Here is a 27001-nt window from a genome sequence, read left to right as displayed (position 1 = left end):
ACGTTGTTTGAAGATAAAAGTCACGTATCGAACTCACAAGTTCAACTTGAAATTATTTTTATTTCAGTATATAAAAAAATCTTTGACTTAAAATGAAAATTTATTATTTAAATTACACTAATATATTTTTAAATAAATTATATACTTACGTAATTTTTTCTTTTTGGAATAATATTTTTATTTAAGACTAAAATAGACGAGCAATGGTCACATTATGATAAGTCATCACCGTCTCCCGTAGACATTTTTTGGGTGGATGAGCTCTTGTAGTGTGATAAATGTATTATAATATGTTTAAATATTGATGATAATGATCTCCTGACCGATTTCTGCCACTCTAAAGCGAAAATAGCCAACTACGCCGGACATATTATGAAGCACAAGTATGTACGCAAGCACAGGTGTATTCACACACACTCCCTATTCCCTCAGTCCCAAAAGCCGACGAAGGTTAATCCAACACGTCTCAAAGAGTTTAGACACAGGACCAACGGTTTTCGTACTATCTGAGACACTTGAATGGATACTGCTAATTTCCTGACTTCAGACTGCTACTGAACTGAAAAGTCTTCGAAAGAAAACCAAAAAAGCTTGTCATCGGCCCGACTTTTGGCTTGACATTTTGATATTTGGCCTAACTAGACTGGGGTGTAGAGATCGACGAAACAGTCATTATTATATTATAAATACTTTTATTGAACTAATTACATATAAATATTAAAATCATTATGAAAACAATTAAAATATAATAGTTTGTAAGACTTACTGTTGTCTTATTAACTCTTGATTGTCATCTTTCAGCCAGTTCCAATCGTTACCAGAGCCAGCGCTCCTGGTTCTCCGCCTTCCGTGTTCAGTCGCGTTCCAGCACTTTCGTCGGGTCATGATTAATTGAAAAAATATGTATAATACTTAGCTTTAGATTCTGTCGACTGAACTCTAAATACAGTCTTACTATCTATCTCGAGTCGAACTATTTCATTTATTTCCCAACATTGACAATTATGAGCAGAAACGTGATGCGAGCCGAATGCTAAGATAACATCAGTATTATGGGTAGATACGCTACTTGATTTATTAGTCTCGCGTAGACGTTACCTTGCCAACGAAAAAAGAAACTAGCATTAAATGAACTCTGATATGAGGTCAACTCACTTATCAAGGTGGTTCATAGGATTTTGGCAAGTCACGGCCTTACTAGGCTGATATTTATCAGTTTGCGAAGTCATTCCGAGTAGATCTAGGAAGTTAAATAAATCCAATGGTTTCTTATTTCAACGTTAAATATAAAGAAAATGTTTGTCATCCCGAAAGCCTTATTTTTCTTTTTTGGATGCGCGACGTTTTTTTTTATGGTAAATTGTGTTATTGTTGACCTGAACAAAACATATTTATAAAACGTTTTCTGCTGAGAGCGTGGCGTGATCGCGTGGACTTTAAATTTGGAATACTTTTATTATCTAGGTGCATTTGATTAGATAGAGCCTAGATGATTAGAAGTATTTACTTGGTGGTAGGGCTTTGTTCATGACCGTTTGTGTTACTCATCACTTATCCTCTGCCTAAGAGCTTGGTTTTTTTTAATGGAATATGTAGGCGGACCGGCAAATGGGCCACCTGATCATAAGTTGTCAGCACCGCCCATAGACATTGGCTTTGTTAGATATATTAAACATCCCTTCGTCAATCTTCATACTTAGCCAATGCGCCACCAACCTTGGGAACTAAGACGTTATGTCCCCTGTGCCTTTTGTTAAGGGTGCGTGAGCCAGTTACTCACCCTTCAAACCGGAACAAAATAATACCAAGTATTGCTGCTTGGCGGGAGAATATCTGATGAGTGGGTGGTATCTACCAAGACGAATTTGCACAAAGCCGTAGCACCAAGTATTTGTTACTTCATATTAACAATATCTTATAAAATATTTAAGAAATTTTAGGATGCTAAATGATCTATAAAATCATAAGCTACCACAATAAAAAAAATCTCTTATGTTCTTATAATATACGTAGCGCTGCCTCGTTAGTCTGGTGGTAGCATATAAAAAGCTGATCTCGAAGTCCTAGTTTCAAAGCCTAGATCAAGCTAAAAGTTATTGGGCTTTTATCAAAAAAATCTCAGCATCAGTCAGGAATGTCGAAGAACATTTACAGTCCTGTACATCAGTAAGCAGGTACAACCACGTCGATCCTGTACATCTCCTTTAGGCTAAATAAAGAGAGACAACGTGCACCATAATGTGCGCAGCGTCTTTGCTGGTCTCCCGAGAGAAGAGAGAACACCGTGACACAAATCGGCCAGAAGGACATCGTTTGTTTCGACTACATTCTACCAAACTAATTCAAAGATTAATTTTTAAATTTATTAAGAAAATGATTCTTTCAATAGCCGTATGACGTGTTGAGTGATCATAATTATTCTTTCTAACGTGAAAATATTTGCTTTAGGGTGAAAAATCTCGTTAAGGGTTCTATGTGGCTAATATTTCACCCCTCTTTAATATTACCTTTTCAACCTATGATGTATTTTCTTCCGTAATATTTTCATAAAATTTTCTGCACTCGCTTAACGTAAACGCTAAGAACGTTAAACGTAGTTTGAAAATATGAGCCCCGCCGAGATTTCGCCTAACGAAGATTTATAATGAGATAGTTATCTTTATTACAGCCTCCGCCGTAACTATGAATATTATAAAATTGAACAAAAACTCGGGGTTTTACTTCAATTTATCGCTTTAACTCTCGGAGTGAAACTTCTTTGAGTACGCACTAAGAGATCCCGAGATTCATTTCGAGGAACAATTTTAGTGTAACGTTAGACACTATATATAGATTTATACGTAGATGTGCTGGATTGTGAGTCACATTCTCGTTTAGTTTTTATACGCATTGATTTTATACTAAGAATATGAAACTAGTAACGGCCTATAAATGTTCCAAATGTCAATGTGGAGCTTTTCGACGACGCTGCTCCACTGACAGGGGTGACACACGTGTGACAAAATTACCTCCAATAAAGCAAGTTTCCACACAATGTTTCTGTTCGTAGTAAATTATTAAAACCGCAATATTCGGTTAAGATTAACGTCTTGTTAACACTGAGATATCTCCGATCAATAAATATGATGTCAGACCACATCTTTAAAATGAGTAAATCTCGAGAAATCCTTCAAACTACGATTAGAATAAATCACAGATAATTATTTTAAACATGTTTAATGTGTGTCACTTATAAAAACGAACAAAAACAGAACTTTGACCCAATTTCGAGAACATTACTTTGCCACTGAAAGTTTTCACTATCCCCCAATAATTTTCATCGTCAAAACATTCCCATAGCAAATTATTGCAACGTCATGCAAACGAAAAATACTTCCAAATATTAAAAACATACAACAATTGAGAGTAACTTCAAATCCCTTTCCTACCTTTATATAAACTCACTGTTTGTTAATCACCGTTGTTACACCAGTGAGAGGTCAAGTAAGTTCGCGTCCCTCGTTAAAGTGTACAAGTGTGTACTCAAACACAGGTACTCTCTCCGTTCCCATATGCTCTTAAACCAATGGGATAGTAACTCCAATACGATCGGAACGAGTTCAGGTGGAGGATGGCTCGTAATTTCCGAGACACACAAACTTCAATCTTTTAGAATCCAGGCTGTTACTTAGAATTTTTCGACAATAAAACTAAATAACTCTTCATCGGCCCGAACTGAGGTTTGAACCCAGGACCTCGGGATCTGCAGCCTTATATTTAACCACGAGATCAACGAGGTCGTCAATATTGTTATAAGTATACTGTGAAATATAGATTTTATATATCGCTGCTAAAAGAAACATGAAGGAAATGATTTTTCTTCTTTTACGTCTTAATCTCGCCTCGATCATTCACACTTCGGTGAGTCCTTTGATATATGTATGTTCAGAAAATAAATTAGCTCGTGTGAGTGTGTGTATACATTATAATATCACGATTTTTTTCTAATGAGATATGGCGCTAATAGATAGGAGTGCCAGTGGAGTCATAGCGGGGCGGCGCGGGCGTCTGGCAGCCTCCGCGATACTATCGCTCCGCAGTTCCCTTCAGCTATCGGCTTATTTAATGTCGCTATTTGGCCCGCATTTTACGATAACCAAGCACCCATTTTTGCATTTATGTATGCGTAAAATGAGGGCCGAAACTACTATTCCGAACACGAGATTCTACTTTGGATTATAACAACATTTAATAATAAAACGTAATTCCAAACATTTCACTTGTATCGTTTTAATTTGTTCAATTAGAGTAAGTCAACGTTTGCTATATCAACTAACGAGTCAGGTCACGGGTTTGATGCGACAGCCTTTTAAAATGGAGTATTTTTTTTTCACAAAAGATAATAAATATTGGACCATGGAGTGAAGTGAAGTGTTGCGGCATGCTGACATCAGAACAACAGAGTAAAACAAAGAGTAACAGTTGATAATGAAAGTGGGGGTTTCTTCTTGTGCTTCAGAAAAATTGAGAGACATGCGGCTGATTTTTCTCTGTTCGCATCGGATTGCCGTCCCATCAGACCTTGCGAATGAGAGATCGTACACGTTGCATTTTAATGCCTTGCATGTTTGTGAGTCAAAAGAAGCAAATTCGGTCAGGATGTATGATGTAATAGGATATATTTACAGCCAACATGGTAAAGACGGCTCATATCAGGCCAACATTTTTGTGATCTTTTATCTATTGCATAAATGTATAACCATAAACCGCGTAAGTAAATGTACTCGTTTAAATGTTTTACATAAACACAGTCGATATAAAATCGGAAATAGTTCAAATATGTACGGAACATTTTAAATTGTAAAATAAAAACAAGATGCAATTCACGTTTATAAACGATATATTTATCTTGAAGTATTTTGATGCAAAATCCTTAGAATATTAAATCTGCAAACAACAAATAAAACATTTTATTTATTTACGTAAAGTGAACTGAGAGCATACAAATATTTCTCATATTTTATGTCGCTGAATAAATTATTACACAGAGTATTGTAGAATGTCGAGGAATCTACGCGTTCGTGGAAACATTACGAGGGAAAAATTTGAATGTAGAGCAACAAGATATCATCTCCCCGACAAAAGTGACTTAACGTATTCGCAACGAAACGTTAAATTAGGGTGATCATACGTGCGGCATTAACGAACCACTTTCGTAGAAAACCTTTCTTTATGTATTCCTGCCACGAAAAAATAAACAAATAATCTTGAAACATAATTACTTATTTTTCTATTTGTGGCTTTATTTAAACATTCAGCTTGCGTTGGAAATTGGCACGTTACGATTTTTCAGAATTCACTTATATATCAGACTGGCACATATAATTCTCTTTCCCGCGTAGGAGATTTACGGGCAAAATATGGCACGGGCGTAGATACGTATGTCAAAAAGCGATTTTCGTTCATGTCGAGAGCAGTACAGGGGTTTTAAGGGGTAAAAACCTTCATTACCTGCTTCTCTTCAATAATAATAAGAATTCCTTACAACATCAATGAGTCATCAACCTTGAGAACTAAGATGGTGCCTCTTGTGCCTGTCGTTACAATGGCTCACTCACCCTTCAAACTGGAACAGAACAATCTGAGTACTGCTTTTTGTGGTGGAACATTTGATGGGTTGGTGATACCTGCCCAGACAAGTGCACACCCTCCCTATCCTACCACCAAGCAATACATAATATTACTTAACAACCCATTTTATTTATTTCAACTGATGCAAATTATAAACAAATCCTTAAAGGCTGCTTTTACATGCATATAAGCCGAAATGAACCGAATTGAAATCTGGCCGAGCTATTCGGAGTTTTCAAGGACCTAATTTGTGTTTACAATTCATCTCGTGCTCGGGTGCAGAATAACATCGTAAGGAACCCTGCATATTTCGAAATAACTTTTTATACATATACATCTATTTCGTGTAGAATTAAGTTTAATGTAATATATTTTATTAATAAGACATCGAGCTGTGATTTTTTCTGATGTCTGGTCGCCCTGATGTTTTATTGCACTGTAACTGAGAGCAAATATCGAAAACCGAAATGGTCTAGTGGGTATATTAAGATCATACGTTCAAACTCGGATATACTGTCTTGAGTTTCAATATGTGGTTTTAATACATTGCAAGCGCATTACCTAATTATAAATAGAATGGAGCCGAGACGGCCCAGTGGTTAGAACGCGTGCATCTTAACCGATGATTTCGGGTTCAAACGCAGGCAAGCACCACTGAATTTTAATGTGCTTAATTTGTGTTTATAATTCATCTCGTGCTCGGCGGTGAAGGAAAACATCGTGAAGAAACCTGCATGTATCTAATTTCAACGAAATTCTGCCTCATGTGTATTCCACCAACCCGCATTGAAGCAGCGTGGTGGAATATGATCCAAAACCTTCTCCTCAAAGGTAGAGGAGGCCTTAGCCCAGCAGTGGGAAATTTACAGGCGGTTGATGAAATAGAATGATAAGAAAATCTAACGCTGCCTGATAACATAGTATATTTGGGATCCCTTCTGATTCTAAGCTACAATGGAATTCATATTTATCATCTTTTAAGGAGACTCGGCTACAGCGCACGCGGTTAGAAATGTTAGACAAGTATGTGACGTTGATGATGGGCGGTTCGCTTCGTATCGTCTGAGTTTGGGTTGTATTCGTAGTATTACTTGTTACATCTAATGTCTACATTTCCGTTATTCCTTTATACGTTTAGTAAATTAATTTCTAGACTGTAATCGTGTAACACACCGCAGTACCCCACTAATGTCGCCGTTTTTTTAATGCATGTACATACATATATATCGCGTGAGGTTGTACTTTGATTAAAGAATTGTCGTTCTTTAAAAAACTGTCAAATAATTTGTAATCTAGTAGGTCGATATTCCTTTCTGAATTTTCTATTAATAAAGGAACTTACATTTGCAACACAACTTGCCCCTGTTATTTGTAAAACGTCAAAAGTAACGATAACATTAATGAGTTATGTATTCATAAAAAAGAGCAACTACGGAGTTTCTCGAATTGTCTTCTCGGCAGTCGAATATCCGAATAGATTTAATAAATCGTATATTTAAAAAATATGTTAAGAACCCGTTGATAATATAATGTTGCTAGAACAAAATATAATAAATGTTATAATTCAGTGTGTTCTAAAACACAATCTACTAGTATATCACAAATAGAAATTCCAGCGGACCGATCATCCTCGATCCTCGTAAAATCCTTTATAAATAAATCTGACCGTCTATTGAAATATAAAGTCGTACACCAACGTCTGCTCAACCGGAAGGCAATTTATTCAATATTTTACGCTACAACATGTAAACACTAGACGTTAAACAGCGAGTTATTTAAACTCTCAGACCGGCTTGTTTCCCCTACAAAAATGTCAATCCAGTCCCATCTGCAAATATCGTACAGTGTGTCGAGATAAAGGCGTTAAATTACTGACGTCGGGCTCCAGCGTCACCTGAGCCGGAAAAAACATTTTTATCTCATTCAAGTTAATATTCCGTGTCCGTCACGGACACGCAGAAAGTGCTGAGATATTCAGAATAGCGCACATTTTAAAAGCTTTCACTTTAAAAGGTTTATCTAAACATGTTCTATTTTTGGATTTTTTACTGAGTTAGGAAGTCACATATTAGAAATAGTTTAAAAAAAAAAAACAAAATTTGCTGTTAAAAAAATCTTTCTCGATGTATATTATCTATTTTGTTCATTACGTTCGGGGGTTAACCGCGATCACACCCTTTTTGGGAATCCGAAATGAAATGGAAATAATTACACCATTATAATGTAATTCTGTCCTTCGTTTCGTACGTAACGGCCTTAACCGGAGTCAATTATATTCGTATATTATATGAAAAAAAGATACTATAGATATATTAAACTAGCTTATAGATGAATTAATTGTGTGTGTCCTTTAACTCTAAAAAACGTTCTGACAGGACTCGAAACTCACTTAGAATGAAAATGTGCCTATATATATGCTTATATATAGCAGATATGTCGAGCTGTTTTTGAGATATACAATATTTTCGGTGATCACAGAGAAAGCTTTGCCCTTGAGAAATACTACATATAAGTAAGAGATATATTTCGAGCTCGTTTATTTCTGAATACGATTGTTTTACGTTCTAATAAATTGACAGAGTAAAAATGACTTGTGTATAATAAGCGTATTACATAAAAATAACAAATATAAATACTATTTGAAATTTCACGATAAACATCCCTACGGAACTCTGCACGTGGGCGGACAGAGATGCACCAGTTGTGACCTCGACACGTCAGACAAAGTTTAATAAAAAAGGTATGATCGCGGTCTCGACCCGAATATAATAACATATAATCAATAATACAATTCAGAATATCCCTTACATATCTTCAAATTTAATTTCCTATTTTTATTATTATTATTTTTGTAAATGTATACGGAACGAGGTGGCCTAGTGGTTAGAACGCGTGCATCTTAACCGATGATTGCAGGTTCAAACCCAGGCAAACACCGCTGAATTTTCATGTGCTTAATTTGTGTTTATAATTCATCTCGTGCTCAGCGGTGAAGGAAAACATCGTGAGGAAACTTGCATGTGTCTAATTTCAACGAAATTCTGCCACATGTGTATTCCACCAACCCTTATTGGATCAGCGTGGTAGAATATGCTCCAAACCATCTCCTCAAAGGGAGAGGAGGCCTTAGCACAGCAGTGGAAAATTTACAGGCTGTTAATTTAATACAAAAAACATTTTAAATGTTTATTTTATAAAGGAAATATAATAGAACCAACAGGAAATTAATCGTTTTTTTAATCAGTTCCAAATTATATCTCTGAGCTGTTTGCAGTTGAAATAAGTAAACGCGAAGATGGTGCTAAAATATATAAAACCCCTTATGGCCTCAACGGGTGACAGCGGTACATTTTTTGCTCAAAGAATTGGAAAAGCAGTTTACCGCTAGCGACAACTTCATAAACAATAACTTTTATATATTCTCCAGTATTTGTAAATATAAATATACCGAGAAGTTATTTCATTAAGAAAACGTAATAAAACTACGAGCAATTTCGCGATTGTGAAGAGGACTTTTATTAATCGCTTCAATTTTCTCGAAACCGTCCCGAACAATGACGTAAATTCTTTTTCAAACCCATACTGAATAGTTGTCGTTTCAATAGCAAACGCATCGAGTTCACGTCGTTATGCACCCAATGCATTCAATGGGACATTGTCCTGCGCACTTCATTCTATAAAGTGATTTACATTTATCGCCGCACACGAAAAGGCAAAATCGATCCGACGGTGAGTTCAGGTGCGATGCATAAATTGTACACCAGCACGTAAGGTCTTACTACCTTTGATAAATTGCAAACAAATTTTATTGTAAATTTAAATAAACCTTCGGTTAGACAATTTGAAAGTAATTTTATATACGTATTTTAAATTATAATGAATATTATAACAGTAACTCAGATTATGAAACAAAAGACGGACGAAGCGCGCGGAACATTTTTGTCAAGGAACACAACGACACTTGATCGGGCCGATTTAATAATAATAAAATTGAGTGCAGCACCTCTTTTGAAAAACACTTCATTTCTAATTCATATAGAAGCATTATTAAATAAAGGTTTTTAAGTTTATGTATGTTATGTATGTTTAGCCTTTATGTACTTTTTGTAGTAGTAGTAGTATTATACAGTCAGTCAGGATGGTCAGACTAATATGGCACGTATAATAGTCTGACTAACCTGATATATCACAGGCTATTCATATTTGAGCAGGATAGCCTGGCCTTGTTAAGGCTACCAACGGCTCCAAACCGCGCCGAAACGCCTAATCAATTTGCACTCAAAGTTATATAAAAAACGAGCGATGAAGTCTCCTAATTGTTCCCTTTTGTCCCACCCTTATAGATTGAAATTTCTATGATATTGCATTTCCCTCACTTATAACCTTTTCAATACCTACAATAAGAATCAATAAAATCGGCTTACTAGGAATCCTCTAGTATTCGACCACTTTTGAGGATGATGTTCATTTTATAATTTAATACAACCGATTGCATGAAATAAAAAAAAATGTTGGCAATTCGCAAAACTATCGAGCTGGCCTTCGAGGAAGTTGCACAAAAAACACCGAAACGTTTAAAACTAGATATTGTTAAGTAATTCATAACCTTTGTATAAATATTATTTAAGCAACTATTGTATGAGCACATTTTTGGATTATAAAGGTAAATTAATTCTCATTACTTAATTTGAATAAAGGTGTTTTATCAAAGTAAACACGTTTAAATGCGAAAGTAACGTAATGTAACGTAACGTAATGTAACGTAATGTAATGGGGGCAATTACACACAGTCGTACATGCTTTCGGTTATAATTGTATAGCTTAATGTGTTAGGGAAGATACAGAACGTTTGATTTATTATAATCTGAACAATTGAGTTAATGGTTTATATTTCCACATTGAAATATATAAAATGAACTAATCGACGCTAACGATATTTAAAGCGATTATAAATCGAAATCGAATCATTTCTATAATTAAAAATAACTCAGGTACATGCTAATACGAAACTCTGTCAACTAAAGGCTCACGTAAAACTGAAACCGTGTATAAGTCACGTCACGTCACGTCACGTCACGTCACATAGGAACGAAGAGATCCTAATCAGACGGTTGACGAGGCGCGTTCAGGAAAACAGGAGAATGTTGTCAGCCATTATGCCCTCGCATCGCACATACCTAATTATGTCGTATACCCCGCTGTATATATATTTACTATATATAATTATGTACTCGTGGTAAAGCTTTGTGCAAGCTCTTCTAGATAAGTTGTATTGCTCAATTTCAGACAAAGCGTTGGAATTGGTACACTGACGCTGTTAAGTGTAGTTGATAATTCTTTCGTTGCCAGTATATTATTATCGGTATATGTGTTGTCTTCTTTAACCATCCTTGATAACTTAAGCATGTTGCAAATAAATAAATTACCATTAATTTTGTTCTAGCTAAGAGCCAAAATAGAGAAAAAATCAGTAAAAAAAAATGAAGTATGACCCCGATACAAGTTGAGCACCACTTTTAATGAATATACGATAATGAATAGACAGACGGATAGTATAAATATCTAGTAATGTTCAGTATAATATAATTCCGCATCTATTCAATTCCAAGTTAAATTTACGTTAGAAAAATATATAGAAATAACAAACGAATAAAATAATTTATCATAAAATATTTGTAATATTATAAAAAACATTGAATATTTGATCCCCGTTTGTTTATGATTTTTTAAATAAATGTCGTTAAAGTTAATCTTAAAATATCTACAATAAAGGTATAATTCTTTGTTTATGTTTATGTTTTACAGATAAGCCAGAGCAACCGCTATTATGTTAAAAAAAATTATAGGTCAAATCAGATTGATTAAATATCTATCAGTCTTTTATAAATAAATATTGGACAACATCACATACGTTACTTTGAACCCAATGTAAGTAGCTAAAGCACTTGTGTTATGGAAAATCAGTAGTAACGACGTTACCGCAAATACCCAGACCCAAGACAACATAGAAAACTAATGAATGTTTTCTACATCGATTCAGCCGGGAATCGAAAGCGGGACCTCGGAGTGGCGTACCCATGAAAACCGGTGTACACACTACTCGACCACGGAGGTCGTCCTTTAATCTGAAACAGATTTAATAATATTCATATTTATATAATATATAGAATACGTTATATTTAAACAAATCCCAATACTTATTTGCAAAAAGTAAATATTTCAGAGTAAAACCAGAGATAAAATCGGGTCGAAACCGGAACGAGTTATTTTATACAGCCCATTATATTCTTTGATCATGTCACAATTAAAAAGGCTCGTTAAACTCAAAACCATGTAATTTTTCATTCTTATGTCGACAGCTTACATAATGTTCATACAACGTACTATCAGTCATATTATTATTAAGCAATTTCAACGATGAAATGTTATTGAAATGGATGAATGTTTGAACATTTACACATACACCTTTGAAAAGTAATAACGATCGACATTCGTTTGCCATTCGTTTTGCCGCATCTTTTTTCTGGTACGACCAAAAACGTACATACGCATGTACTTGTATACATACATATATGGATAAGGTGCTGAAAAAAGTGTGCTTTTATAAATCAAAATCCGTTCTGAGAAATTTCAATAATTATTATTGAAACCTTTCGCAAAGTTTCCTTGGCAAACCACGTCATAATTAGTCGCGTATCATCTAATTTAAAGGAATAAAAATCACTTCACTTTCCTCAAAACCTTTAAGTAAAGTGGAGACGGTCGTTCCTGTAAATGAAACTTTCTTCGTCGTTACTAAAATAAGAAGATCCCGTATCAGATTGTGGTGTGGATAATATACGACAAATTGTACGATGGTCAATCCTTATTATTAATTTGCCAAACACAAATTGAGTCTACAGCAACGGTTTTGTACCACAAACCAAGGGATCTGCATTCTTGAATACAAAAGCGTTCAGCCATTCGTTATTATGTCTTGTCTAGGTGATGTGCTGCAGAAGGTCCTTTACTATAGAAGCGCGTAAATATCTCAATACAATATCAATTATTTATAAAAAACTGAAAAACTCAAAGAGACATGCTGGGTTGTCGATATCGATTAGGATTTTACTGCAGTCGTTTGTTTTTCAATGAGCTGTTCATGAGTTAGTCATTTAGCCTCATCGGAGTGTTTTAGTGGTTTAGTTAATTCGTGAAGTTATTAAATTCGATTGACATAGAAAGTGATTTTTCTGAAATGCTAACTCCACATCGAACCGCCGTACCAATAAAGCCGCTTTTGCACGCTTTAAACAGACTGAATATTATTTCTTATAATGTTTACAAATAATTCAATCACTTATACACTTTTCATTTTAATAAATCACAGATTTTCATCCATAAATACAGTATATTATATAGTCAAATAACCCTGTCAATAGCAGGTGCTTAAATTCTCAGGTGACACCGAGGCAAGAACGAACTTCTAAGCTCAGTGGGGTTATTGTCACAACGCCAGTTGACGTTTGCCAATTTCGTCCCCTTTTCCAGTAAACACAAATCACTCAAGAAGCTGTTCTATACTTCTAATTAACCCTCGTCGTTTACAAGACACTAATTTAACCCGCAGGCTCAAAGAGTGAAAAAGTTGCCCATATCCCATGTGATACTTGGGAGTCAAGATTGCTTAGGAAGTTTAATCGTAACAGACAGGCTGACATAATTATTTTCGCATTTATGGACAATATTAGTACAGATTATCTGATTCCATTTTTTCTTAGAAAACAATATATAAAAACGTCTTGCTTCTGAGCTTCGCATCCGTTATCCGATAACATAACAAAAGTCTTATATACCCTGTATATATATAAATTGATATTTTAAATAATAATCAAATCAAAATATACTTTAATTTAAGTAAATTAAAGTATATTTTGATTTGAATACGTCTTTTAGGAGCACTTTAAAATCGTAATTTTATACAACTGTATTAAACGTAAAGCAACCTAACATCTAAAAATAAAATAAAAAAAGTTGACAAATGTCTCTCGCGGGCTTGCTACACTAAGGTAAAACGTGGAATCGTCGAATGCATCTGTTCAATGACAGCGCTATAAACTTGTCAAGCCGAGTGACCTCTTGGTCAGTTCGATCCGGCAGAAGTTACATAAACTAAACTAATTAGCGAGCTCTCACCGGGGTCGGAGCTGAATTGCAGAGTTGACATTCCTCGTTTCAATTACTTTAACTTATTGATATATCTTATTATATATTATGCAAATATAAATATACATACAATATAAAAAATAGATACTGTACAATACACGGGCGCATGAAGTTATGGCAAGGACGTTAGCTCGGTATTATTACATCAAATATTCGTGTTAATGTTATATTTGCCGTAAATTATTATTGTAAATATTTGTCAAACGTTAAAATATACGAACATTTGAATAACCGCTAAAATTAAAGGTGTTAATATTACGCTAACATAACATTTATGCTATTATTTAAAGTTTAAATAAAAACTCCAGGCAACTGTGCATAGTGTGTGCGTAAACACAGATGCACTAACCATTCTCCTACTTATACTGATAGTCCGATTCGACCGAAAAGAGATCAGGCACAGGAAGCGGTCCTTGTCCTGCTATTCATAAACATTTTCAAATATGACTTGTAACTTTTTGGATCGACCCTTACTTCAACCCAGAACCTCGCGGTTTGCAGCCACATAAGTTAACTACGAGGCGAGGTAGTGGAATTTAATTATATAACAAGGTAAATATAGGATGCAACAATTAGACATTATAATCCTGCTCCGCAATCCGCAGAGACAATATACGTCGCCGCGTGGCGAGGGTCGCAGTGTGTTTTGGCTCAAATACTTTAAGCAAAGAGAAGTTAAGTGCACTTACATTCGCCTGTTGTAATTCTAGGTAAATCCTAACTAAAACACTTTGCACCTCTACGCCGCTAATGTTACTATTAATGAGAGAAATATTTAAATAAGAGAAAACGCTTTTTATTAATAATAACTGCATAATAATCAGTTAGATTTACATGTATGTACGAGTCTGTCTTGTATAACTCGATGCTTTTTAACCATCCATAGTTTCTTGTACTGAATTTATTTAAATTTTATTTATTACTTTTTAGAACATAAAACATAAACATAATCAGCCTGTAAATTTCCCACTGCTGGGCTAAGGCCTCCTCTCCCGTTGAGGAGAAGGTATGGAGCATATTCCACCACGCTTCTCCGATGCGGGTTGGTGGAATACACATGTGGCAGAATTTCGTTGAAATTAGACACATGCAGGTTTCCTCACGATGTTTTCCTTCACCGCCAAGCACGAGATGAATTATAAACACAAATTAAGCACATGAAAATTCAGTGATGCCTGCCTGGGTTTGAACCCGAAATCATCGGTTAAGATGCACGCGTTCTAACCACTGGGCCATCTCGGCTCTTATAGAACATTACTTCTAAATCGATAAATTTAAAAATATTTATACGTCTTGTAATTATAGTAGTCCATAGTTGAAAAAACATTCGTAAGTGTTATAAGTGTTGACTTCAGGATAATTTTTGAGCAAATGTAACAATCGAGTAGATTAGCGCTTTAATCGCTCGGACGTTTACAGAGAATCAATCCGACAGCAAAACACGATCAAGCTGATAGAGTAGACGTTGGTAGACGTAGTACTGAAAAGTAAGTAAAAATCGCGGGCCATTAATTTTTTAAATCCAATTGGAGTTAATACGATGTTTGTTACATTAATCATATGATTGAATTCATATAATGAATATAACAAATTTCTAATAAATAAATATGAATGTTACGGCGTCGCTTTCATGTGAGTGTAAGCATCGAGTGAAATGAACGAGCATCGAGTAAGACCTCATCGTTCGCTTCACTAACGATCTCGATATAAAATGTCGACGCCCGACGCCGCTGCCCGGGGATACATATCGCCGAGGGCCGTGTTGATGTCAAGTTGATATCAATTAATTCATTTCTAAATTGACGAATTGATGTGAATATAAATGCCTAACATGAAATTGATATCATTTGGAACAGATTTTAATGATCTTGTAAATTCTTATTAGTGTCCGTATTCTATGAATTCACGTATCGATCATCCGATCAAGTTAAAACTGCGCAGTTGTTGTTGGCACGTGCTTGGTGGTTTCTCTCGTAGTACCAACAACGTACAAAAGTTGGTGCGAGAGTCATTAGCCATTATTAAACAAATGGATTATTGGAATACGGGTTGGTGGATTTAATTGTGGCAATATTTCATCCGAGATCACAATGTCGTGCTTTTACGAAGATTAACAAATTAAGCACGTAAAAAATCGTGACTCGACCCGGATTTGTATCCTCAATTCTAGAATCTGAAATTCTGGAATCTTGAATGAAAATTAATTCTTTCTGAGCACTTATATACATTGTAGAAAACATATTAAAAAAATATATCAAATTATTTTCACTGACCAGTCAACCTTAAAATTCAAATTCAGTTTAATTGTGCGACGTATTAGATTTACGCGAGAACAATATAAGTATTTAAAAACTGACACATTATTTTTGAATCTTGATTAGCGTTCACACGCTCAGCCGCCGAGCGTTATGATAAATGTTACCAATACAGTCAGCCGGTACTCACACAGCTTATACTGTATAATTTACTACTAAACGTGTGAAGTTTCATTTGAAACGTTCTTCAATATTATTTTTCTGTTTGCAGTTCTATATTGCAACCTATTTTCCTTTTTTAACTGACATTAGAATATAGCCGGTTATCATTTACCAACGTATTAACGTAATACTATAACGGTTACAGCTACCGCGATATATTTAACTGTAATATATTATGAACGAAAGCATCGTCGCGTCTCTCTAATCGCGGGAACTATTGTGTGGTTTCTCATTCCGATTTCGAGACCAGACTGATTGATTCTCGCGGAAGGTGTAGGTACATCATTTATGAATCCTTTGTGCAAATAAGCACAGCTGAACTTCTTTTGCGTAAATCGATAAAGATGTATAGAAATATTTTGGGCGGGGTAGTCCTGCTCTAACAGCTCTGTGATTTTATAATAAGTGATTATTCTATTTATGATGAAAAAGAGCAATTACTTACTAAGAGGTAAGAGTTTAGTGCCCGTTCTTCTAGAATCGACTTTCCTAACAGGAGTCATCTTTAAATTCACTTTTTCTTCTAAAATGGCGATACAAAGTGCCTATTTAAATATCGTATAATTGTGAGCTGTGAGTCTTGTATTAAATAAATTGATACTTTTCATTCAAACTACCCTACTTCTACTTCACTGAATACGCTTCAATAATCTTTACAAAAAACATAAAACCTCTCCTTATGTAAAGTGCGCGGAATATTGAATCTGTAAACAGCGAACGGAATGTTTTATTTAAGGAAGTGAACAACGACTGCCAGCACAGAAATATTTCCCATATTTTACGTCGGAGAGTAAATAATTGTATTTTAAGAATACGAAAACGTTAATCGTCTTTTGAATATGCTTTACTTCATTACATAGTACAATACATACAGGTAACACCAAGTCGCTTACTGCTGTCTGTCCCTGTGCATGATTTGGTCTTTAAAATTACACAACGGATTTTGATACTGATTTTTAATAGATAGATTGATTCAAGAGGAAGGTTTTTATGTATAAAACATGGTTTCTAAAGTGATGTCGTACATACATACATGTCGTACATTAAATACGTTGTGCATTTAATATAGATCAATATGGCTCTTTACAACACGTAATTTAAATGAATATTTTCGAAGATATTACAGATTTAAAACGCAGGGATAACGGTTTGTATTGTCTAATGACTAAAAAACTGAACTGAACCTTGTAAGACATTCTGTAGTATATTTAATATCAGCATTGCAACCGTGCGAAGCCACGGCGGGTCCCTAGTATATAATACAATAGAATTGTAAGGCACACCGAGTGAGTACGTTACTTGATTAATATTTAATAAGAAAAACATGCAAATAGCAAGATTTTATTTTTTTAATCTTAGCAGGAAGGAGGTCTGGTAATTGATATTTGACCTGTTTACTTGTTTCTAAATAATTTAATTTATCTTTACCTGGTACGAGACGTACAATTCTTCGCGACGTTTTCTTTATCACCCAGCATACAAAACAATAACTACTTAAAAATCAAGTCATGAACCGGATTTGATCATGCAAATGATATAAGTTAAATCCACGTGGACTATTACGATAATATTTTTTATTATATTCTTACCGCTGAATGCATTAACACCTTTTAGCGTGTATTAAATAAGTCACAGAGGGTTTACTTTTGGCGCGAAGTTTGGGTGCCTCGGACATAAATCATAAAAAATGTCGTTTCAGTTGGATTTTGTAATTCATTATTATTAGTTATAATAAAGTCAAATAGATATTAAACCATTATTTTTAAAAAGTCTAATAAGTATATAATTATAATAATAAGTAAAAATAGCTGTGAATTTAACCGCAAGTAAACCTTTATAAGGTAATCAATTCGGGTTTAAGAGAATAACACCCTTCTCTTTACGCCAGGGGTTAATAACACAATAAAAATACTTGATGAAGTTAATGTGGTATATTCATAACAGATTAAAGAGCCCGCGTAATTACGTTATACGTTTGTAAGCACCCACAGTCCGACTACGTCCTAACAAAACACTCAAATAAACCGATCCCTGAGAATTTTATTTCGACACGAATCAGAGTAAAAGCTAACCTAACATTTACCTATACTAATATTATAAAGAGGTAACATTTGATTGTTTGTATTTAGAGGGGTAATCTCCCGTATCTCTACTGATGATCCTAACGAATGGTTGGAATGTTAAAGTTGCATTATTCCTGAGTGCTATGGGGTTAATTATAGCATTCTCTTTATTAATAAATTGCACCCGTGCGAAGCCGGGGCGGGTCGCTATTTATTTATAAACTAAAGATTGAGAATTGTTACTACTTAGTTGCTGGTAAAATTAATCATGAAATTGCGATTATTTATATAATTTGATTGATTAATAAATGTTAAATCTCATGTCAGAACATCGGTTAACAAGGCGTTATATTCAATGAAACGCTACATTTATGTTACATGTATATAATATAAATAATAAAAAAAGCTTGAAGTTATTCCTCCCTAATTTTAATGCAGGACATATCTATGTAAATTTGTGAAAAATAGTAACTAGTTTAGTAGAGTTTCTCGCCCGAAGTGGTTTACATTAAATTAAATATAACGATTCCAATATTATGCTTTTAAGAGCCTACTTGAATAACGAATAATATGATTTTGATTTAATTTCACGCTCTGCGTATCGTGAGGAACTGCTTTATGTAAAATTAAATATGTTCCAGTCGAAACTCTTAACCACTCAAAAGTAGTAACTGAAAATCAGGCAAAAGTAATTTTGACTGAACAGGCTGGTCGAAAGTAGTTTAATATAATATTTTTATTTATATTCTAAAGAGTAAATAGTGCTTTTGGGTGCTAATTTGTGGTTTAAAGTTATTTTGACTTTAAATCGGTAGAACATCAGTCGAAATCACTTGGTGTTTAGAATGTGAATAAAAGTATTTTTCTAGGAACGATTTATGTGGCAATCAATACAAAGCAGAAGAAAAAATATCTAACCATCATTGGAGTAGCGTGAGAAAGCTCCAAACCAAATTAATGGGAGAAGAGCCCTTGTCCCAGCTGTGGGATACCGACGAGCCATTGCTATGTACAAATCCCCGCCTAAATGTAGCACAAACATCGCTTACAATAAATTATACAAACGTCAATAAAGATATCGACAATTAAAAGAGTCAAACCAATAGTAACTGCAAACGTCAACAATACATAAATTGAAAATATAACAGCGAGTCGAACGAAACATCAAGTGCAATCAAGTATAAGGCACGCGAGTATTGTCCGACTGTTAAAATATTTATCATAACGCGCGGCGGCCGAGCGTGTAAACGGCAATAAAATATAAGAAATAATTTGTCACTTTTCAAATATTTATATTGTTCTCGTGTAAATCAGAAATGTTGAACAATCGAACTGAAATTTAATTTAAAGTTAGACCGGTCAGAGAAAAACATACTTTTGTTTTGTTTTTGGAATAGGTAAGCCCGTTACTATTCGAAATAAAGTATTTTTATACTTTATATACTTATTTTAAACTTGCTACTGTTTAGGTACGTGTTAAATTGGTTGCGATGGTTACATTTTCACATATAACTTTCAACGCTTTGCAACGAAAGTTTCATTTAATCTCATCGTAGATTCTGAGATTATCGTGTTCCAAAAAACGATTAAAAATCAGCTAAAAAAGTATTTTTAGTACAGATAGCATTTCTCGTCCAGCGCCATACATCTGCTTCATTCAATCGAGACTTTGTCGACTGTACGTTATCCAAGCAAGTGATTTACATTTATTGCTAGACGGAACACTCCATCTAGCAATGCTTTGTCCGACTTTTACATTTTTGTACAGAATAACTTTATGAATACAGATATTGACAATAACGTATTGTTATATTATTTAGACTTTTAGGAACAAGAGATACTTTAGTAAATAAATATGACAAATTAAAATTTGCTGTCTTAAATTATATTCTTGATTTAATTTAAGATGAGCTAATAGTCAGATGCGCAGACACACTAGAACAAAGTATTACTAAAATTCGATACTTTTATTAAAGTAGAAATATTTAATTTATCAGGATTACCGTTATTTATCAGGATTACTATACGTGTGCTTATCTTAACTAATTTTATCTGTGCCTTTGTCGGCGGGTACATTTCTGCACAACACGGTCTAATTTCTATTTAACTAAAAACTAATTATATAACTTTTTTTTATTTTAAATTATGTTGTTTTTAAATCTTGTATTTTTTTTTTTAACTATTATTATAATTCTGTACTATTATATTAGGTAACAAACACTTTTGTCGTTATTATGTATACTATGTATATTTGTAATATGTATATAGCATATATTAAAAAACTAGTTCATATTTTTACATAATTGTTGGATGATATTTAGATTTAAATTAGCAGCTCAGTGAGTCGGCAGTGCCGACGTATTTTCAATACCGCAAGAGAATCTATTGTGTTGCTTTTTTCTATAATTTGTATATCATTTCATTCTTCATTATCGTTAAATAAGTGCACGCAGTATTTACACTTTTACAAACGTTGTCGATACTTGCAAATTTAGATTTTAAACAAAAACACGCTCGATCACATCAATTGATGATGTAATTATTTCAAAAACGAACTGCTACTATTCGTTATTTTAAAAATAAAAAGTCTTCAAAGTCTTTAGACACTTCAGACCCCCCATCTCCTCCCCGCTGCCCCTCGGTGACGTTTAAAGAGTCTTTCATCTGAAGAAGCACTTTGTCCCGCTCGATACGCCTATTGACTGCCTACACATTGCTCCGTATAAAACCCCGCGCTGTTCGTGTGACATCTTTTCAAAGAGCTCGCTGTTTTATTGTTCTTTTAGTTAGTTTTTCTTAAAGCTATTCAATCTTTTCCACTCGTATTCTGTCATTAAATACTCGTTTGAGTTATATCACTCGGAAAACGGGATGGTCTTTTTAAATACTAACGTTAAATTATATTTCAAAATGTATTTCTAGTAAATTTATTACTGTGAGCCCATATGCTTTAGTGATTGAACGCTTTGATATTTACTGAAATATTATGCGTACAAATCGAGTCGTTAATTTATAAATTGTGTCTTGTAATTGGATGAAATTCTGCCAATTGCCGGCTTAACCAACTAGTATTGGTGCGCAGTGGAATAAGTCAAACTTTTTTCTTATGAGTATATGAGAGTTTGCCCAGGTATTCCCACAACTACGGGTAATACTTTTAACTATTGCTGGAATTCTGTCAATTACAAGAACATAATTTATGCAATGTAAACAATTCCACATCAATCGAGTCTCGAGTCTGTATATCTATTACAAGTTTCATAAATTAAACAATTTAGATGTCATCTCAGTTAATTAACATGTTTTTATTGTTGATTATCAGTTTATATTTCATCAAAACATTTATTAGCTTTTTAATTATTAAAATATCTATTAATTAAACCGCAATATTCCAGTTATTGTAATCAAATGTGTAATCAATGCGCTCATTTTACTTTCTAACTTTCTTTAATAAATGTTTGACACCAATTTTGGTAAAATGATATATAAATGTTTTATAAGTTAAATGAAAATAACACAATAATTTGAAAATGTAGCTCAAAATTTTAGTATTAAATTGTTTGTTTTAAACTTAAACAAAACACCGAAAGTTCGTTAAGAATACTTAACGAGCCCTGAAGTTTGTAGCGTGAAACTTACCGCTTTTAATATTACACAAACGCAAAACCAACTCTTCGATGACTGCTTAAAATTCCCAGGTGAAGCGACAATGCTTAGCTCGAACAGGCCGAGCTGGCAACATCGATACGTTTAAACTTTAATCCAGTTTTAACAAACACCATCTTCTTGAGTTCGGTTGTTTCTTGGTCATTATGCGGAAGATTATTTTATTATTTACTTAAAATGTAAAGGATAAATTTAGCGATCATATAAATAATAATTCTGGAGTGAAAGGATCTTTCAGAATCCCAGGAGACAATTGAGTAGTGTGGTGCGAATACAATGTCGAGGCGGCAATCTGCAATGATGGATGCCAGCTTTAGCTATCCTACGGGGTACTGAAACGAGTGACTGCGAATTTTTTGACGGAAATACATCCTCTTATTAACCCAAACCTGCAGCCTTATGAGCTGGTGCCTTTTTTTGGTAACATTGAAAATGGTGCACGGGACCCTTATACTGGGTCCATGCTCCCTCCCAAGCAGTCCGTCGCTTGGCAGAGCTCTACTCGGGGGGATCTAAACCCTTCTTCTATGACGACATCCACCGTCTCCTTCTGAGCTAAGATGGTCCCACAGCAGAAGGGTACGGCTCTCCACGTTGATTCCCTGCAAAGCATCGCTGACAGGCAGAGGTCTCGTCTAACCTCGCCGACCAGAAACTGCCTTACGTCCACTCTTACAAAGGCTTTCCAAAACAACCGTAACTCGTCGAAAGGTGACTCGCTTTCGTCTTCATCAGGCTTCAAAGCATATGTATTAAATTATATACGAGTACATTGTGAACATTGAGTTATTCAAATTTTAAGTTGATGGAATTGGCAAAATGCTTTTTCGATAATTTATTATGGTTGAAAAAAATGATGTACAGAAAAATAAATTAAAGCCCGTTTAGACTCCCGAGTTCTAATGCTATAATAATAATGTTTAAACCGAAGCCGAAATTGAACTCTCCGCCAGTTTCATTCGTGGAATTTTTATAATCTAATTGGAAGGGAATTCTAAATGGATAATCACTATTGATTCTTCTGTGTTCATTTTAATATACATATATATATTTCTACGTATAAAACGGTTTAGTTTGATATTTGTATTTATTGGATGTTGCTTAGATATTGTTTTATAAAGGCAACACCAAAAAAAACTGTGTCAAACAAGATTTATTTAAAGAAAAACTTTTATGGTTTAGTAATAACTCTAATTACATTTTTATCCACCGCCATAATCGGGACTCAAAATAAAAAATAGGGACCCGGATACGGTAAGCGTCTTCACATTCTCGTTCTTCAGAAAGCACGTAAAGCCGACACGCCTAAACTGTCTCCGGTCGTGACAGATTTCCGTCCCATCGGGTCACACTTAGGGAACGGCGATTCGAACCAGGGACCTTCTATCCACAGGACCATCTCGAGTAGAACTTACACAATTCATTAATATATTTTAAACATCTCCTAACCTAACCTTTAACCTTCTCCTCAAAGGGAGAGGAGGCCTTAGCTAAGCAGTGGAAAATTTACAGGCTGTTAATGTAAAGTAATGTAATGTAAACATATAAAAGAAACATTTGCAAGGTATTTTGTTAATTTCGTCATAGAATATTATTGAAAAAAAATCGAAACGAATGCTTTCGTTAACCATGCTCATATATCGTACAAAGGAAATAAAACATGAGCTACGCTTACGTAAGATACGGAGAATATTAGATCTGTAAATAGGAAATAAGATGTTTTATTAAGGTATGAACAATCCGAAATATTACAAACGAACCGGGCCGCTTTGACCGATTGAACTTTGAATATGGAAACAGTCTTTTGATATTTGGATTATACGACCGGTTTTCAGACACTGGCCAGTAATCTCTGCTACGCTAGTCGGTTCGATTACAGCTCATAGACATATGAATGTGTTTTTGCAGTCGGAGTATGTGTTGAATGTATTTCAGAAACCCACGCAGATAATATATATTTTATACGATTTAAGTAGTCGCAATTGGTAGACGATTTGCGTTAGCTCAAGTTTCACACAGTCACTAATCAGTTTTTTTAATGTTTTCTAAAGTCGAATTTATTCATCTAATTACTGATCAGTTATTGGTCGGTTGTTGTGACATCACCTGTTAGGCCAATGACTGTTCAGAATGAAGTCACATTAGTAATATTCATATTAATATATAGGTTATGTACATCGTATACATGCAACCTGCCCCGGCTTCGCACGGCTGCTATTTATTAATGAAGGAAATGAAAAGTGCACTTATGAAGAAGATGAGATGAAAATCTATTATTAGATGAAGACACATATGTATATATATAATCTATGTCAGATGTCCGAAAATCCACAGCAGCGCGATCGTTAAGACATTTTCTGCCTTGCACGACCACTCTGTGGAACCAGCTTTCGCCGGCGCCTTTTCCAAACCGATACGACTTGGGAACCTTTGGGGACTTGGAAAAGACTCCTTCCTTAAAGGCCGGCAACGCACCTGCAAGCCCCTCGGTGTTGCAGATGTCCATGGGCGGTGGTAGTTACTTTCCATCAGGTGAGCCTCCTGCTCGTTTGCCACCTATAACATAAAAAAAAGATATTATCGTTGATTATATATGTATCTGTATATAGCAAGCGCCACAGAAAATATTGATAGCGTAATTCAGATTTTCCAGGTATTAAAACACATAAACAATATGTTTGTGCAGTTTATTAGACTTACTCCACGTTGTTTTGGTGAGATATTTTTCGTCTGTAACTTGTTCGAAGCTGACAACATTCACGGCCACAATTACATTAAATATTTTACATAATTTGTTCACATTTTCATCCTAATTACTTTTGCTTCCATTATCATCAGCCGTTAAGGAGATTAAATTTCTTTTTATTCAAATCTTGGACAGGAGCGTGATTACCCGACCGCGTGGAAGGAAGGAGTACAACGAGTTCATCGCTGTATGTTTAAAAATTGTGAACAGCACCAAAATATTGAATCTGATTTATTATATTGATGTGATTTTAGTAGTCATCGTTTATCGCAATACTATGTTGAAATTTTTGTCTGCCTAATGTCTGAACTATTTATAAGATGGACCTTTATTGGTGTGATTGAGTGTGGGCGAACCGACATGTAATGATGTCTTTTAGTTGTTTTTAATTTTTGGTTTCCCTAAAAAATAAGGAACGCATAGAGACCAATAACATACAATTATTACAAACAAATATTTATTCCGCGAGTATAATAAAATTAAACGTTGTGAATAATTGTTGGAAAGGTAACCTTATTCCATATTTTTTTAGTAAAACTGATTTATAAAAATGTTTCTCGAAACTATAATATTGTAATGGATGTTCGTTTATGATTTCTATATTTTCCATTACGTCCGATTACCCGACAAAATGATATTCATTGCTCAATAAATAGTAATAGTAATCAGGATTACAGGATGGAGTCTTAGTGATCGACTGGAATAAAATAACGACTGCCCGAATATTGTTTCATATTGGAATCAGAAAATTCAATTTGACATTAATTATATATAAAGGTCGAAATTTACCCACAGCAGTGCTTTCCGTTAGTTCTGTCCAATCTTTGACTACACGGCTTGTCTATAGGTGTAGTTAATATAAAATCTTCAGTCTCTTAAGCCTGTCTTACTATGTTTTAAACCGAAAACAGCACTTTTATTTTTAACTGTTGAGTGGGTACGCATTCCGGTCGTAATGGCGATGCATCAACAATTAGTATCACAGACGGGACAGTTATGATAGAGATATTATTTTACATTAATATCATTAAAAATCTAGGCTTTTCGAAATTGTTTTAGTAAAAGATGTTCCATATAAACTTTGATCTCCCATTTCACAATCTTAAGAATGAAACTTTAAAAAACTTCATCGGCGCCTTCGCCGTAAAAAGTAGACTTTGAAGTGCAGTTTCCAGTTCAAGTTTGTGCTGCTTTGACTTTGTTTTGATATGCTCAATCGTTCAATTAATTAGATAGTTTTGAGTTATATACAAAGTAAATTTAACGTTAATTTAAAAGTATGTTATATGTATAAAAATACTAAATTCCTAAAAATATATCGCGTGCCACACTCAGCCTCGCAGTGTCAAAATGTTAAGTGAATAAGACGATGGTACCCAGTGGTTAGAATTTACTTAACTTTGAACTTGAGTGTATAAACCTCAGTATCACAATATCTCCTGTGTAAGGTGTACTATATAGTATAAGATATACTGTATAGTATGTTCACTTATACAAAGATTACATCAATAACAGTATCAGCACTGTTCTCCATACATCAAGGCAACAAAATGCGAAATGAAATCAACAAAACAGGGAGCGCACAGCGAACATTACTGAACTTGGAATTTCGTCGAAAATTCAATTTTGTGAATATCCATCCATCACGTTTTAACACTAACACTCGGATGTCATGATGAATGATCGAAGAAAACAAACTGGAAGAAGCTCAAGTAATTAATATACGATAAAATTACCCACCGTTAAGGAGCGTTACACAGCGTGTAAATATCTCTCTCCCGGGCAAAGGCGTGCCTTATTGAGGAGAAGGGTTTCGACTCATGTGGCTAAGTACATCCACACATGCAGGTTTCAGGATGTTTCTCTTCTCAGTCGAGCCCGATATGTGTAAGACCAAATTGAGCACATCGAAATTCAGAGGCGATTGTCCGGATTTGAAGCCACAATTATCGATTAAGATTATCGTGTTCCAGTCTCTGGACATATTAAGCAAATCAAAATCAAAATATTTGTTGACTTTCAGACAGGGTGTTTTATATACATATAAGTATAATTGTATTTAATTAACATAAATTTGTATTTTTAAATGTTGAAAAAAAAGAAACTACTGAGTTTCTTGCCGGTTCTTCACGGTAGAATCTGCATTCCGAACCGGTGGTGGTGGCTTTACTTATACTCATATAGTTTGATAAATGACAATTCAAAAGTGCTTGTAAAAGCCTACTGAATTAAGT

This window comes from Vanessa tameamea, chromosome 7 (genome assembly GCF_037043105.1).
Source record: "Vanessa tameamea isolate UH-Manoa-2023 chromosome 7, ilVanTame1 primary haplotype, whole genome shotgun sequence".
In the NCBI taxonomy this organism is placed as follows: Eukaryota; Metazoa; Arthropoda; class Insecta; order Lepidoptera; family Nymphalidae; genus Vanessa; species Vanessa tameamea.
This window is presented reverse-complemented; position numbering follows the sequence as displayed.